The sequence below is a fragment of the Staurois parvus genome, unplaced genomic scaffold (assembly GCF_062004578.1).
Source record: "Staurois parvus isolate SC_StPar_1 unplaced genomic scaffold, SC_StPar_1.0 ptg000014l, whole genome shotgun sequence".
Taxonomy (NCBI): domain Eukaryota; kingdom Metazoa; phylum Chordata; class Amphibia; order Anura; family Ranidae; genus Staurois; species Staurois parvus.
The window spans coordinates 12,573,245-12,589,328 of record NW_028317810.1 but is presented as its reverse complement, the minus strand read 5'-3'; the positions used below and the strand labels follow the sequence as shown (position 1 = coordinate 12,589,328).

The 16,084-nt window shown below is 39.3% G+C and overlaps 1 protein-coding gene across 1 annotated transcript in view; it reads right to left on the bottom strand.

The window, feature by feature from the left end:
- The window catches only part of SUSD2 (sushi domain containing 2), a 271,052-nt gene that overhangs the window by 50,858 nt on the left and 204,110 nt on the right, over positions 1-16,084 (bottom strand). The window lies entirely within an intron of this gene.

Sequence of the window (16,084 nt, the reverse complement as noted above, 5' to 3'; positions counted from 1 at the left end):
ATGCACAGTCAGGGATGATCGGTGCAGTGGAGGGACAGTGACAGCACCTCTCTCCCTGCATGGATTTCAATGAGGCAGCTGGAAGTCTCTTCCTCCAGCAGCTTTCAGCTGTTTCATTGAAATCCATGCAGGGAGATTGGTGCTGTCACTGTCCCTCCACTGCACCGATCACCTCCGACTTTGTTCCTGATACATATCATCCATGGGGGAAGGGTGTGTGCAGTGAACACCCACACCTATGGATGATATACCTCTCACCTTCCCACTGCCCACCGGCTCCATCACCAGCACAGTGTCCGGACCCTTCACCCGACTCACTCTGCCACCACGTGAAGTGACAAGTGAGCTACTTCTGGGTCAGGATCTGAGACTGCCTCCTGCTCTGCTCCCCACACTGTCACTCGACAGTGAACCTCTCACGGGCCCCCTACTGACCCCGGGCCCTCGGGCAATGCCCGAATGCCTCAATGGTCAGTCCGTCCCTGGATGAGAGTCAACATTTCTATACAGAGGGGGGTCAGGTTAGGACAGGAAAGAGGTGAGATTTTGTCATAGCAGTGCTCTGTAGCAGAATAGAGAAAGACAGGTGATTAAAGACAAGGACACTGTGAAACTGATAGGGTTGTGATCAGAGAGAAGAAAGAAGGTATTGACTAGATTGCCAGGAGTGCAAAGATGGGTGAATACAAGGTTGAGAGAGTTACCATCAGAGTAAGTGAAAGTGTGAGTTCACTGTGTTAGGTTAAAAGATGAGCTTAACTTGAGAAGTTCTGATGTAACTGGACTGTTACATTAACAGAGATGTTAAAGCCAACAAGAATGATACCGGGTATTTCAGAGGAGAGAAAGTAGAATAACCAGGCAGAGAGTTCATCAAAAAAGTGTGATACTGGTCCAGGAGGCAGATAAATCACTGCAATCCTCAGGAAAATTGGAGAAAACAGATGTATACACTAGATCTCAAAAGAGAAGAGGGATAGAGAAGGACTGGTAGGAAGGACTTGAAAGGTGCCTATTGGGGATAGAAGGAATCCAACTTCACCTCCGTTCCATCCACTGGATTTGGGTAACATGCAGGCCATCATGGGAGAGCGCAGCAGAAGAAGAAGAGTCAGATTCTTGAAGCCAGGCTTCAGTAATATCAAGTATGTTAAAGGAATGGGAGATAAAAGGTCATGCACAGATGTGAGCTTTTACAGACAGAGTGGGAATTACAGAGGGCACACAAGATGGGGGAGCTGCTTTTTGAAAGCAGGGGAATAGAAATTAAACTGAGTGGATTGCAGCTGTTGCCAGAGGAGGAAGGGTGCTGGATGTGGGGGTTGCAGTTAGACAATGAAGGGCCAAGATTAGGGAAAATGTCCTCAGAGATAAGGAGAAAAAGGAGGGTGAGAAAAGAAAGATAAGAGTAGGATGTATATGAGTACACATACTTCACTGTCTTGATGTTAAGGTCAGCATGTTGGTTCAGTATTTGCAGGAGGTGATGAGTGCGGGGAGACAGTAGGAGTGAGGGTGCTGAAGATAAGCTGTGGGGTGAAGAGGAAGGGTAAAGTAAGGTGAATATGAGGACAGAGGACACTAATGTGAGAAGGAAGGATAGAGGGACCATATTAGAGGGAAAAGAAAATGGGAATAAGACTTCATAAGAAATGATTTACAAAATGTTGATTTGCTTGCAGTCTTTCCAGAGTGGAGCATAATTCTTTTTGTAGCATTTTCTTACTGCTTTAGTTAAACTGCTGAATTTAAACTGCTTTTATACTTGTTAAAAAAAACAGTAAAAAAAAACACTGTCTGAAACTTTCCCATAAGATGATCTAAATTTATAGGGAGATGGGGCAAGAAAGCATTTGCCAATTGATCAATTTGGAACTGATAAGACATAAAATGGAAGGGGACATTGTCAAAAAACCAGATCAGCCACAGGCCAAAGTTATAAAAGATAATTGGTTCTTTGATCACTAAAGGCAAAAAGAGGTGAAAATCAGTAACCACAAATCTAGACACGTTTAAACAATATTAGAACATTTACAACAGAGCAATAGCACAATGTCAATTATCAATCATACATAACATGGAGTTGATTAAACATGTATATTCCAAGCAGCAGCCTTTTACCATAAAGCAACAGCACAGTGTCAATTATCAATCATACATAGCATGGAGATGATTAAACATGGATATTCCAAGCAGAAATCATTTACCACAGAGCAATAGCATAGCATCAATTATCAATCATACATAGCATGGTGATGATTAAACATGGATATTCCAAGCAGCAATCATTTACCTGTGAAGGAGCAGAGAAGACATGATGAGAAATTGGTAGAAGTTGTGTTTAAACAAAAAAACTCCCTATCTGTGACTTGACCCCATATGACTACCACATGCAAGCAGAAGGTTATTTTACCTTATTATACACATTTGGACATAACAAGATTGTTAAGAACATTAAGCTGAACTTTAAGCTGGCCACATACCAGTAGAATTTGTTTGAAATTTTGTTCAGAGTTCTAAAAAAAAAAGTTCATCCGAGCATTTGATTTTGCCATTACTGAGTTAACTAATTTTGTCTCAATGCTCTTAAAATTTCATCCAGACCTGCTACTTTGATGGAATTCCAGACATATTATACAGGTTATTTTTGTGCCTAGAACCCAAGTATTACAATATGTACAATGTTTCCTGAATAAACACCACATTCACATTTAGATATTTAGTTACATAGATAAGTCCAGAGTTTTCTAGTGCCAATGATGTCACATCCCTGATATATAGAGAAAAATATGGTATTTATAGAAAAAGGAATTTTAAGGCACCAGTATTAAAGAAATATCTAAAAATAACAATTTTATTACAAATACATAAAAACAAAAAGTTTAAAATACAATGGCTGACATGCTATCCAGGAACTGATCGCAACTTTAGGCATACTCAGAAATCTATCTACTCCTTTAAACCACAAGGTTGTCACCATCATATGTCAAATTTTGATGAAAGACAACATGTGGAAATCCAACATGTTTCAATAATAATAATCTTCTTTAGGGGTAGAACAGTAGACTGTATAAATAAAAAGCGCAATGAACACAAAGTCAGCCTACACGTAAAACCAATCCAACAACTGTCACCAATTTTGCCATAGTTGTCAAGAGTCAAACACAAGAAGTCCCCCTCACAAAGGTACACTGTGTGGTATGAAATGCTCAAAATCATGACATAATGTCCATAAAGGTAGTAACAGACAAAGGTGAGATTACTCTCCCAAAATGGCAGCCGGCAAATAGAATTTTGTTTGTTTGAAAAAAAAAAATTCTATCCTATTTCTTTGGATTTTCTCATCACTGCAGTTGAAAACCAACTTCTATGTAACCCCACTAACTGTTAAAAATGAAAAAAAAAACATTCTGACAGTAAAACATTTAAAACAAAATTCTACTGGTGTTTGGCCAGCTTTAAAGCCTAAGTTCAGTTATTTTTTTTTGTTCAATTAGCACAATAGATGTCACTTGTTTTCACTGTAAGTGTTCAAGTATTCAAAGTTTCCCTTGTGCTGGTGGCTGCTGTCTTAGTTGGAAGCTTGAAATGTTTGTAAAAAATATTTTTTTTTAATTTTAAGGAACAGGTAGTGGTGCATTTTTTACCTTAATGCATAGAATGCATTACGGTAAAAATGCTTAGACTTTAGAAGCACTTTAAGTACTCTGCCCAGCGCTCCACCATATCCCGGCAGTGGTCATCTTCCAAAGCTGCAGGGGGTTAACCACTTGCCCTCCAGAGGATTTACTCCCCTTCCTGACCAGGCCATTTTTTGCAATACAATGCAGTGTTATTTTAACTGACAATTGCGCAGTCATGCACCTTAATCCCCTAGCAATCCCCAGTGAACGTCCCAGTGCCTGGAAGAGGCTGAACTATCTATATTGGCTATTATAATCCTGTTACCCAAGGAAGACCATCTACCCCCAGGCTGCATCCAGGATTACCCTTAGAAGGGACCCGTGACTGATCGACATTACATGATACAACACGCTTTTTATTAACGCATCTGGTGAGTGTGCATTTTATATATTTATCGGCACACCCACCTGAAGACTATATGCACACTCAGATTTTACTGAGTTACCTGAAGATCTGTTTTTAAGATTTTAATAACTTCTATGATTCTAACGCACTTTATGGTTATGCGTTTATTATAGACATTGCGATTTGATTTTTTATATTATTTCATGCATTTGTCAGACCACAACGCACTTATAACCATTGTGCGAGTATCTTATATGATCAAAACGCACCCATTATCAAATGTGCAATTATTTCATTACTTTATTTAATTTGCTTATAATTTTATGCATTTATTTTTATTCTTATTATGGTTTTAGCGCTGCACCATTATTTTTATCAGATTTTATTGAAGGCATATGGTTTACCTTTTTAGTGTGTTCAGCTGTTTCAGGTTTTAGTGCTCGCTTTTACTCTCTACATTTAAATGACTATATATACTTGTATTTTTATTTGTATTTTTATATTAGTAATGGTGGCAATCAGTGACTTTTATCGGAACTGCGGGAATTCTGACTCTGGTTGGGAACTGACTAACTGCCACTGACATCCCCAGTGACACTAATACAGTGATCAGTGCTAATAAAAAGTACTGACACTGTACTAATGACACTGGACAGAAAGGGGTTAACATCTGGGACGATCAAAGGGTTAACAGTGTGCTTTGTGTGTTTTACTAGGGAGACATGCTGCTTTGTATCTCTCTGTTGGGCAGAGAGATAAAAAGCAACATGTCCATGCTGACAGGAGAGAGATCTGTGTTGCTTACATACAGATCTCTCCCCTCTCAGCCCTGACGATGATCACCAAGTCCTGGTCGGAAATTGCCAGCTGGGACCTGATGATTGACATCCCCAGCAGCCAATTGCGGCGCCGGTGGGCGGCGCGCACATGTGCCCCCTACTCGGAAATGCAAATCACGTATATATACGTGATTTTGTGCAGCCGTGCCACCCTGTAGCAGTATTTCTGCTATAGGGCGGAGGGCAAGTGGTTTTTATACAGCTACTGGACTTGTAATAGGCACTTGTCAAGAGTGCCAGCTATGCCCATCCTTTCTAAACACGCATTTAACCCTTACTATCCAGGAAGGAATCCACACAATATATATTTTTAAAGGATGACAGGAGCTCAGCTTTAAAAGCTAGAGAAAAGCCTGAACAATTCTGAACGCTGCAATTTCCTCATTATTATCTTTTGTCATGTCTCTACATGGAAATCCCCAGCGACACAGCAGTAATTGAAATCTGTACTTTCTGCTTTAATTAAAAATAGAAAATATTGACACTTGTGGCTGTCTTCATTTGTAACTCACACCTACGTTCAATTGGGGCACAGTGCTGCACTTGTATCCTGTAGTTATACACCAAACAGCTGCAGCTGCTTAATAAACAGCGCTAATGTTCCCCCCATACAAATGGCAGTGCGTGTTTCCAGTGCTGTACTAATGAGGTGTAATGTGTGCATCAATAACACATAACTATAAGATTTGTCACACAATCTTCCAGTTGTCCTGGCAGCATTGCACTGCCATTCAGCACATTTATTTAGACAATGGTGGCATTTTGACTCCTAAATGGCTGCGATAACTTGTGTCCCCTAATTAAAACAACACAAAAAGGCCATATTAACAAGTTGTCTTCTCTTATTTCTCTTTCCACTTGTTCATACAAGTTGATATCAGTGCTGGAAACATACAAATGACTTTTACATTTATTAAACTCTAGAAAGTGGCTGGTGTTGATGGCTGCAGTCACACTTTTGTATGACATGCTGGAGTTGCTGTGCAACTTTCCTTCAGCTGATTAATGCTTTCAATCAATATTCAAGTTATTGCATCATATAGATACAGCCTTTATTTTTTCAGCATAACACAAGCACATTAATTTGGAAGAATGCATCCTATTTAAATAATTAGGATTTTACACCATGAAGGTAAACTACTCCTATTAAGAGAAAAATTGGCACTGCCATTGTTGGTTGCAAAAGTCCTAACTGCATATCTTTTTAGTAATTTAGTATTTTTTTAGTATCGTAGTATACTGTTTTTAGTATTTTAGTAACAATCCCAGAATATGCATATAGCACAGGAGTGGTAGAAAACTGTCACAATTTTGTATCCTAAAGAAGACCTCTCACATCAAATATTTGAAACTTTTATTTAATCCCTTAGAGCACGGTTGTCAAACTGGAAGCCCTCCAGCTGTTGCCAAACTACAAGTCCCATGAGGCATTGCAAGATTGACAGTTACAAGCAAAGGCAGAGGCATGATGGGACTTGTAGTTTCGCAACAGGTGTAGGGCCGCCAGTTTGACAGGAAGAGGGAAGTGATTATTGGAATCCATTCTGCAATTGCTAAGCAGGATGTTCAGACAGTTTGCCTTTCCACTGTTCAACTAAGATTCTAGAAACCAGAGTTGCCCTTAGCAGGACAGCACACATTGGAGCAGTGTGTCTATCTGCAGCTTCTTGTAAATACACACCCTTGGTAGAGTGATCATACATTGTCGCAGCACTCTTATCATTTACTATGATGAATGAACACACTGCAGGAGTGTGTCATACACTGCACCGGTATGATCGTGCAGCACTTACGGGGCAGTGTGATTTATCTGCCCAGACTGTGTGCAGTATGTTTAGAAGAAGCCATAGATAGCTCACACAGCCCAGCACTGCTGAATGATCTTTTACTTCTATAAATGAGCAATCAGCACTGCTTGTTCAATCACAATTGTTAAAGATCATCTGCACTAGTGTTCTGTGTGACCTATTTGTGGCTTACTGCTTGCAAACATAAACAGCTCCAACAGATAGATCACAGCACCTCGCAATTCTGAATGATCTATTATTATTATTATTATTATAAACAAGCTTGAGATGATTATAAATGAACAAGCTGCAATGTTCATTTATAAGAGTTAAAGAGGGTAGGGACTCAGTGCTGGCTGTGTCCTCCCACAGGAATGCCACAAAGTGGGCTTCAGAATGGGATAGAACTACAGACAGCAAAAGAAATCCTTTTCATCTACAACAGGGCAGCTAATCAGAAAGGGATCAAATTCTATAAGAATTTGCTTTAAAAGTCTAAAATGTTTCCTGGACTTTTAATTTTAGTGTAAGTAAGTTAAAATATTGTAGCCAAAGTCTCAGTATGACAGCCATGTAACAAGCAATCTTAGAAAGAGAGACCAGCATCCTACACATTTGTACTGAATGAGGAAAGAACAAACAGAGGGCGCACAGGCCTAGTGCATTATCATAAGAAAAAGTTTAATAAGAAATAAAGTAAGTGTTGTACTCACAAATGACAATAAAGTCAAGGCACGTCATAAAAGAAACAGCTGGGTCAACACCGCGCTGAGAAACAGTCCGCAATAGGGAGTGTAGACATCCAATAGGCTGACGCGTTTCGAGAACTTGCCTCTTCCTCAGAGCCAACTGACCAAATGTCTGCTCCCTCTTTTATATGCTTACTATTAGTTGAACCAAAGGTCACATGGGCTGTCCTGGACACTCCCCTATGCAAGTGAAGGGGTCACAGGGGCAATTGACATAGTATAAGTAAACACAAAAGATCTATAAAAATATATAAATATATATTTATAAATAAAATCATTGAAACTAGTGACAATCATAAAATCATAAGAACCATAAGAAGAGTGCAAATAAAAAATAAATAAGTAACAAATTACACATATATATATTAATGTATATATATATATATATATATATATATATATATATATATGTAATTTTTTAGTTATTTATTTTAACTCCCTGTTACTAAGCGCGGTGTTGACCCAGCTGTTCTTTTATGACGTGCCTTGACTTTATTGTCTGTGAGTACAACACCTACTTTATTTCTTATTAAACATTTTTTATGGTAATGTACTAGGCCTGTGCACCCTCTCTTTGTTCTTTCCTCATTCAGTATATTTGGATTCCCCCGGTCCATTTGAGGGCAGCAAGGTGTGCATATTCCAGGACATTCTTAATGTAGTTGTAGCCTGCATCGAGTCCATCCCCAAGCGCAGGAGCATTTGTGTTTGCTGGTTCTTTCCTACACATTTGTATCATGAAGGATATCCCTTAACGTTTTTCACATGGGCTTCAGCTAAGCCTGTTAACCACTGTGGCCACAATCTCTGTATGTTCTCATGAAATTCCCACTTATTCTAAATGTGTAGCTTGTGTTGTGTAGGTAATTAACTGCAAACAGTAGGCCATTTTCTATATGGCACTTGATTAGCTGTAGTTAGGGGTGAAGCATTAAAGTGGTTGTAAACCCTATCTTCTACTCAGTGAAGTGACTGGCCTCAGATGATACACTGAAATTAAACAAATCCTCCTACATGAGTTGTATCTGTCCATCTGCAGTCTTCCCTTCTCTACATGAGTTCAAAGTGCTGAATTCTAACCACTTCAAGTCCGGACACTTTTACCCCCTCCCTGTTTAGGCCAATGTTTTGCTTTCAGCGCTGTCACACTTTGAATGACAATTACACGGTCATGCAACACTGTACCCATATGAATTTTTTAGCATTTTTTTTAGACAGATACAACTTTATTTTGGTGGTATTTATTCACCACTGGGATTTTTATTTTTTTTTGCTATATAAATGAAAAAGTCCCAAAATTTTGAAAAAAAGTGTTTTTCCTATAAAATTTTGCAAATAAAAAAATCTTTCTTCATAAATCTTGGCCAAAATGTATTCAGCTATGTTTTTAGTAAAAAAAAAAATAACCCAAATTAGTTTATAACCAAAAATTATAATTTTTCAAAACATTTTTTTACATTTTTTTTTATATTATTTGTTTTTTTTTGTTTTGTTTAACATACTGTCACCCTAGCAGTACAGTGTCAACATAGTGACACTGTACTACTTGTGGGGGGTGATGAAGATTTTTTTTTTACACTGATTGCTTTTACACCCATAAAGGCGGTAAAAGCAATAATTTCTCCTTCTCTCTGGCTGCATTCTTGCAGCCATTGAGAAATACTGTGAGAGCTGTGATTGGTCACAGCTTGTCATATGGTACAAGGCTGTTGTGAATAGCTTTGTACCATGTGATCTCTGTGATCATTCACAGATTTCACACGTAGTAAGCAATGATGTCAGAAGTGACATCTTGCTTACTACTATTCATGTGATCATTGATTGGCCAATCAGTGATCACATGATCGGGACCTCACACAGAGGTCTCGCACAGCGATCCTCTGGACACAGCGGGCACCGGATTGCGGTGCCGCACGCTCCCAGGGAGCGCGCACAGGCTGAAAATGCTGGCACCATTTATGAACGATTACCCTCTCCTGCACTGCTCCTATCTGGCTGTTTATATACGTGGGCCGGACGGGAAGTGGTTAAAGCATGTCTGAGCATTCAGAATAAAGGGGCTGGAGAGCTCTGTTAGGAGATCTCTGAGAGCTGATTGGAGGGAAGGGACACTTCCCCCCCCTCCACACAGCTCACAGGAACAGAGCTGAGGCTGTCAATCTACTGGAGATCCCTCCCCTGTCAACATTTCTGTCTTGGTGTCAGGAAAACTTGTCAGAAGTGACTCATGCAGATAATAGAGGAACAAAGCATCAGACAGAAATGACACTTAGTGCTTTTAATTGAGACAAATGCACACTGTAGAGGGATATGCTTCGCTCATATTTTATGTCTGAGGTTCACAAGCACGTTAAGGCTCATAAATGTACAATTTATTTAAGTGTTATTATGTTTTTCTTTATTCCTATATCTTGCTGTGTTTGGACATCTGTGGGTGGATCCAGAAAAAGAACTGCAGGGGAAGAGTGTGCTGATGCTGGAGAAAGGAAATAAAAGTGTTTATGCAACATGCAGTGATCTCCTCCACACATTACAGTATATATATTATATATACTGTATATCAGACCTAGGAGATCTTATCCAACCTTTATCCAAGATAAATAAGGACCAACTGTAATTACTCTTTTTGATGGCCAGCTGCCTTTTTGGAACATGTATTGGTTCTTCCTCATCTGCTTTCTGTTCAAAAGCTTTGAGGCACACCATTGCATTTACAATATGAATATTTCATGTGTGACAATATGTCTGGGATGTGATAGTGCTCATTTCTGCATATTTCATTATCTGAGAACTTGTATCTGAACATTTTCAGAAAGTAGTTTTCTGTTCGTCCTTCATTAGAAAACTATTCATCAGAGCCCTGAACAGTGCCACGCGACAAGTATGGAACATTTAGGGCTGGCCAGCTTCTGAAAAATAAATGCTTAGTCCCATGTCTGGAAGCATGGATGAATGACACAGAGCAGCCTTTAAACTGAAGCCAAGCCTAGCTTATCTATAAAGCTGCTGCTTGAGCTAAGGGGACAGCTGCAAGCTTCATGTGGGGACAGACACCATAAATGTGGTGTGTGAAAAGGAACACAGATTCATCATTTACTTTGATTAATGTGTCTCTTATTATGCTTAATATACTGCAGATTTCCAATAAGCAGACTGAACCTCGGTTCATGAATATCTTTTTCATAGCACGCATGGGGAAACACCTGTTCACACATTTTGAATGGGCTCATTATTTCTTCTGAGTTTGTCTCCTTATCTGCTCACTTAAAAGTCAGGTATTGTTATTAAAAAATAGCGTCGACAAGATCTATTTTTAATTGATGGTCTTTCATGAAATATACTATAACATTTTGTAGCAAACTTATGAATTGTGAAAAAACAAAACAGCGTCTGCCCAAAAGCTGTCAGCATGCCAGCTCTGTTCCCTTGGTCCCAACTGGATCTACAATGAGGTCTCTCTACTTCTTAACCCTCAAGTTCCACAAAGCAATGGTTATGCATAGAATTTCCAAAAGTTACTATTTGTATGTTAGGTCTGTCACTGGCATACTGTGGGGCATTTTCCTGGCACTCACTAGAACTAAAGACGTGGCTTGGACAAGGTATAATATATCTTCAACATTACAGAAGCAGTCCAGTTGACTGTGATTAACTACTACTAGATACTGTATTTGGGGAATTCATAAAGGGTGTTGTAGACACCTTTTCCATTGATAAGAGTAGGACATGCATGCATAAGGTTTACTGGGTGTTTGAGAAGGAACTGGAGAAAACACTGTGCAGTGCTGGGCAGGGCGAGCAGCGAAGATATCTGGAGGGTAGCACCACCAGAAGGTATATTCTATAAAAAAAGTGTCCATTAAGGATAAGCACACTATACAATTATATAACCTTTATAAAAGAGCTACAAACCATTTCAGGTAAACCTTACTGACTAGAACCTCCCTGCCACCCTAGGCATCCTTTGGAGTCTATTTTTACTGCCCCTCCACTGCTGCAACTCTAAAAATCAATACACTTCCAGGTGTGAGGAAGCATGTGACATGCCATATGACTCCTCAGAATGCAGTTCTTGGCGACATAGAAGTGCTGCAAGGACCCTGTTATAAGCTGCAAGGTCCATAGCTTAAATTTAGTGTTGCAGGAAGATTGTAGTCAGCCTAAACTCTGATTGTTTAAGTAAATCTGGGTTTGCTGGGTTTTCCCTAAACCTAGGACATTCTGCTACTGGGGAGTGCTCTCCAATGGATAGACTGAAAAGATTCTATGTGGTGGGGTATGAATATTTATTTCCCGCTGGCAAACTACTGAGAGGTTGGGGAAAGGAATATATATATGAGACGACCTTCAAGGAGGGTCCTTCATCCCACGCTTTTGTCTGAAGAGGATTTGTGTGTGAGAAATCCTTGTCTTGTAGTGTTAGAAAGGTATTTCCTTCCCAGGCTTTGCCTGGTCAGCATGTGTCTGTGAAGGGTCCAGTCTTGGCCCCCCTGGCCTTCTGCCTGGGGAGGGTGTGAGTCCAAAGGTTAATGTATCTTAGACATCCTGTCTGAGAAAGGAAACTGAAGCTTTTACATGCCCACAACCTGTTAGAGGGGCTGCAGATAAGGAAAATTAAGCTCAAATAAACAAGTACTTTAGAGGTGCTCATGAAATACACACATGATAATAAATGGGCTAGTTGCCCTTACTCTGTTTATTAATACAAAACAGATTTAAACCATTCAAATTATTTAAAAACAATCACAAAAATTTACTAGGAGAAAGCCTTTGCAACGCTGTCTCCAAATGTATGGAAGTGTAGGTAATTATAAATATAACATAATAATATACAGTATGGTAACTCCAAACCCTACATTCAACCCAGGCAACAGCCTCTGCAGTAAATAAGCATATTGAAAGTAGTTTAATCCATTTTACAGGATCTATAACCTGCTTCATCAGGAGATCAATGGAGAAGGTGCAATATACATACAGAGAATACCCAGCCTCAGGCCGACCACAACTACAGGACAAGGACTACGGCACCAGGTCCCCCCCACATGCAAGTGCAAGGGCCAATTAAAAAAAGCACATGAATTGGCCTTCACACAGATTAATAAACACAGACTCAGGCCATTACTCTGGGTAGAAGGAACTTTTCAACCCATAACAGCATATTGAAGTACCCCACTGGGTCCAGAAAAGAAACAGAAACAATCTCTCTAGCCAAGTTGTTAATTAGAGGGGTTAAATGTGTCCATGGAATACAGGCAGACAGGAGTTGGCCTGCATCCCATCCCTTAGAGGATATGTCCACCCTCCCCCAGTGTGTTACCCTTGTTTCATTACATATAGTTACATAGTTAGTATAGCTCAAAAAAGACAGAAGTCCATCCAGTTCAACCATTAAAATAAAAAAAAATAAAAAAAGTTATAATCCTATACCCACAGTTGATCCAGAGGAAGGCAAACAAAACCCCAGCAAAGCATGATCCAATATGCTCTTGCAGGGAAAAAAATTCCTTCCTGATCCCCGAAAGGCAATCGGATATTCCCTGGATCAAATTTACCTATAAATGTTAGTATCCAGTTATATTCTGTGTATCTAGGATCCAGGAAAGAATCCAGGCCTTTTGTAAAGCAATCCACTGAGCTGGCCAGAACCAACTCTTGAGGGAGTCTATTCCACATTTTCACAGCTCTCACTGTGAAGAAACCTTTCCGTGTTTGGAGATTAAATTTCTTTTCCTCCACACGTAAAGAGTGCCCCCTTGTTGACCTCAGGGTGAATAGCTCTACACCGAGTTTACTATATGAACCACTGATGTATTTATATATGTTGATCATATCCCCCCTTAATCTCCTCTTCTCAAGAGAAAATAAATTCAGTTCCTCTAATCTTTCCTCATAGCTGATCTCCTCCATGCCTCTTATCAGTTTGGTTCCCCTTCTCTGTACTTTCTCCAGTTCCCCAATGTTCTTTTAGTGAATTGGCGCCCAAAACTGAACTGCATATTCCAGAAGAGGTCTTACTAATATTTTGTACAGGGGTAATATGAGATCTCTCTCTCTGGAGTCTATACCTCTTTTAATACAAGAGAGGATTTTGCTCACTTTAGAAACCGCAGCTTGGCATTGCATGCCATTATTAAGCTTGTGATCTATCAGAACCCCAAGATCCTTCTCCACCATTGAGTGGTAAACGATCTTCTTGCTCACTGACTGTATTTATTATCTTTAATCTTCACATTTCCAAGTTCTAAAGTATAGAAAAATTGCATAAAACTAGGAAATTGAAAGGGATCTTCAGCAACTCCTCCCTCACATCTCAGAATTTTGATATTACTAGGAGGTGGAGTTTTAAAGTGGTAGTAAAGTCACTTTCTATATTTTTACCTACAGGTAAGCTTATAACAAAGCTTACCTGTAGGTAAAATGAATATCTCCTAAACAGTCACCATTTAGGAGATATTCTACAGAGCTGCAGCCAGTGACAATACCAGCACATACGCTCCATAGGAACGACATACTTGTATCGACCATTCAGGCAGCCGCAGCTCACGAACCCGGAAGGAAGATCAGGTGAAGATGGAAGCCTTCTGTGGAGGTGAAAGTGCACCACTGGAGGGCTTCATTCTATTGTAAGTATTTCATAGTGTTCTAGTATGCGATGCATACTAGTAAATTATGACATTATCTTGCAGCTAATAGCTTGAAGCTTTTTTTTTTTCTTTAAAACAAGTTAACTACCACTTTAAGTGCAAAATATGCTACTAATCAACAGCATAGAAGCATTTTGATGCCTTGCTTATTTCCAAGATTAAATAATGACATTAACAGTTATTTCTAAATCTCTACTCTCACAATCCTGATTTTTCTAACTCTTTGTCCTGTGACCTAAATTCCTGTGCTTGAATCCACAGTAAGCAAACAGTGGGATCTACATATTTTTGTTATGATTATAAAGGATTACAATAATTTCCCCTGTGATCTAGGGTTCATCAAAAGCTAATCCATGTACAGCCAAGTGGAGGCTAATGGTTTATATAAGAATTGTGCTGTGTAGGATGTCATCATTCTGGGGCCCATAATAAAGAAGGTACATACCAAACTATAAATATCAAGGGAACTCATGCCAAGATAAATTTGGAGACTACCATTACTAACCTTTCCTTTATAAAATGCTAGATGCCTGGCTTTCATATCTTGAGTCACTCACCTGGAATAAGTAGGCAGATTTATTTTAGTCTGGTTTCACTTGCTTCATAGTTTTCCGGGTCAGTGATTCAGAGGTATTAAAAGAAATATTAAAGTATAACTAAAGGAATTTGTTTTTGTTTTGGATAGCATGGAGAGGGATTAGAACATTTGTCAGGTTTTTTTATTGCTTTCTATGCTACCAATAAGAAGATTTCCCCTGTCTATTTGTGATGTGTTATCACTAAAAGTAAAAGAAAATCCCAAATTTTGGGTCGTCCCCAGAACAGGAATAAAAGAGTAATCTTCCAGTGGGGACACTAATTCTGATGGCTCTGGTGTAAACAAAGGATTTCCTTTCACTTCTTGTTAGGGCTATGGGATAGGAAGTGCAGGGAAATCTCCCCAGTGGTTAAAAAAACTGACAGGGCTTATAACCCACTTATACTCTATCTAAAATGAAAACAAGGTTTTCCTTTAGTTCTACTTCAAAGTCAGAAATCCAGATCTCAGTCAAGAAGCCAATACTCAGGAGCATGTCAGCAGTTTGAGCCCCTGTTTTCAGTACTTGTTACTTTTTCCCCAAAAAAACTAAGTATAGTAGCAGCAGCAAAAAAAAAAAAAAAATAGCATAGTGTAAAGTAAGTACTTCAAGGTGCCTGAATGTGCTGATAGATTTTCTGAACACCCCATGAGCTCCAGAATCTGTGGTGTTCTGGCAACAACAGTATTCATCTCAGAGTTAAACTCAGTTACCAGTGACTGAGAACCCAAAAGTGAGTTATCCTGACACCTTGATATTGCACTCCAGCTCACTTGAGATATCTCAGAAGCTGAAATTGATGTTTAAATTCTGATCCTGCAGGACATTTGGGGTTGCTTAACCACTTGCCCTCCTGAGGATTTACCCCCCTTCCTGACCAGGCCATTTTTTTGTCACTGCGCTGTGTTGCTTTAACTGAAAATTGCACGGTCATAAAATGCTGCGCCCAAATTATATTTATATCCTTTTTTTCCCATGAATTGAGCTTTCTTTCTGTGGTGTTTGATCGCCTGTGAGTTTTTTATTGTTTGCGCTATAAAAAAAAAGACTGACAATTTTGAAAAAAACCCACTATTTTTAACTTTTTGCTATTGAACATTAAAAAAATTTAAAAGATCAAATTTCATCCTAAATTTATGCCAAAAAGTATTCTGCTACATGTCTTTGCTAAAATAAATCCCAATATGTGTAAATTAATTGGTTTACGTGAAAGTTATAGCGTTTACAAATAGAGGTATAGATACTGGAATTTTTTTTGTTACTAGCAATGGCGGCAATCAGCGACTTATAGCGGGACTGCGGCAGGCATTCTGACACTGGGAGGAACTGACTTGGTGTCACTGACATCTCCAGTGACACTAATACAGTGATCAGTGCTAAACAAAAGCACTGCCACTGTACTAATGACACTGGGCAGGAAGGTGGTAACGTGAGGGGCGATCAAAGGGTTAATTGTGT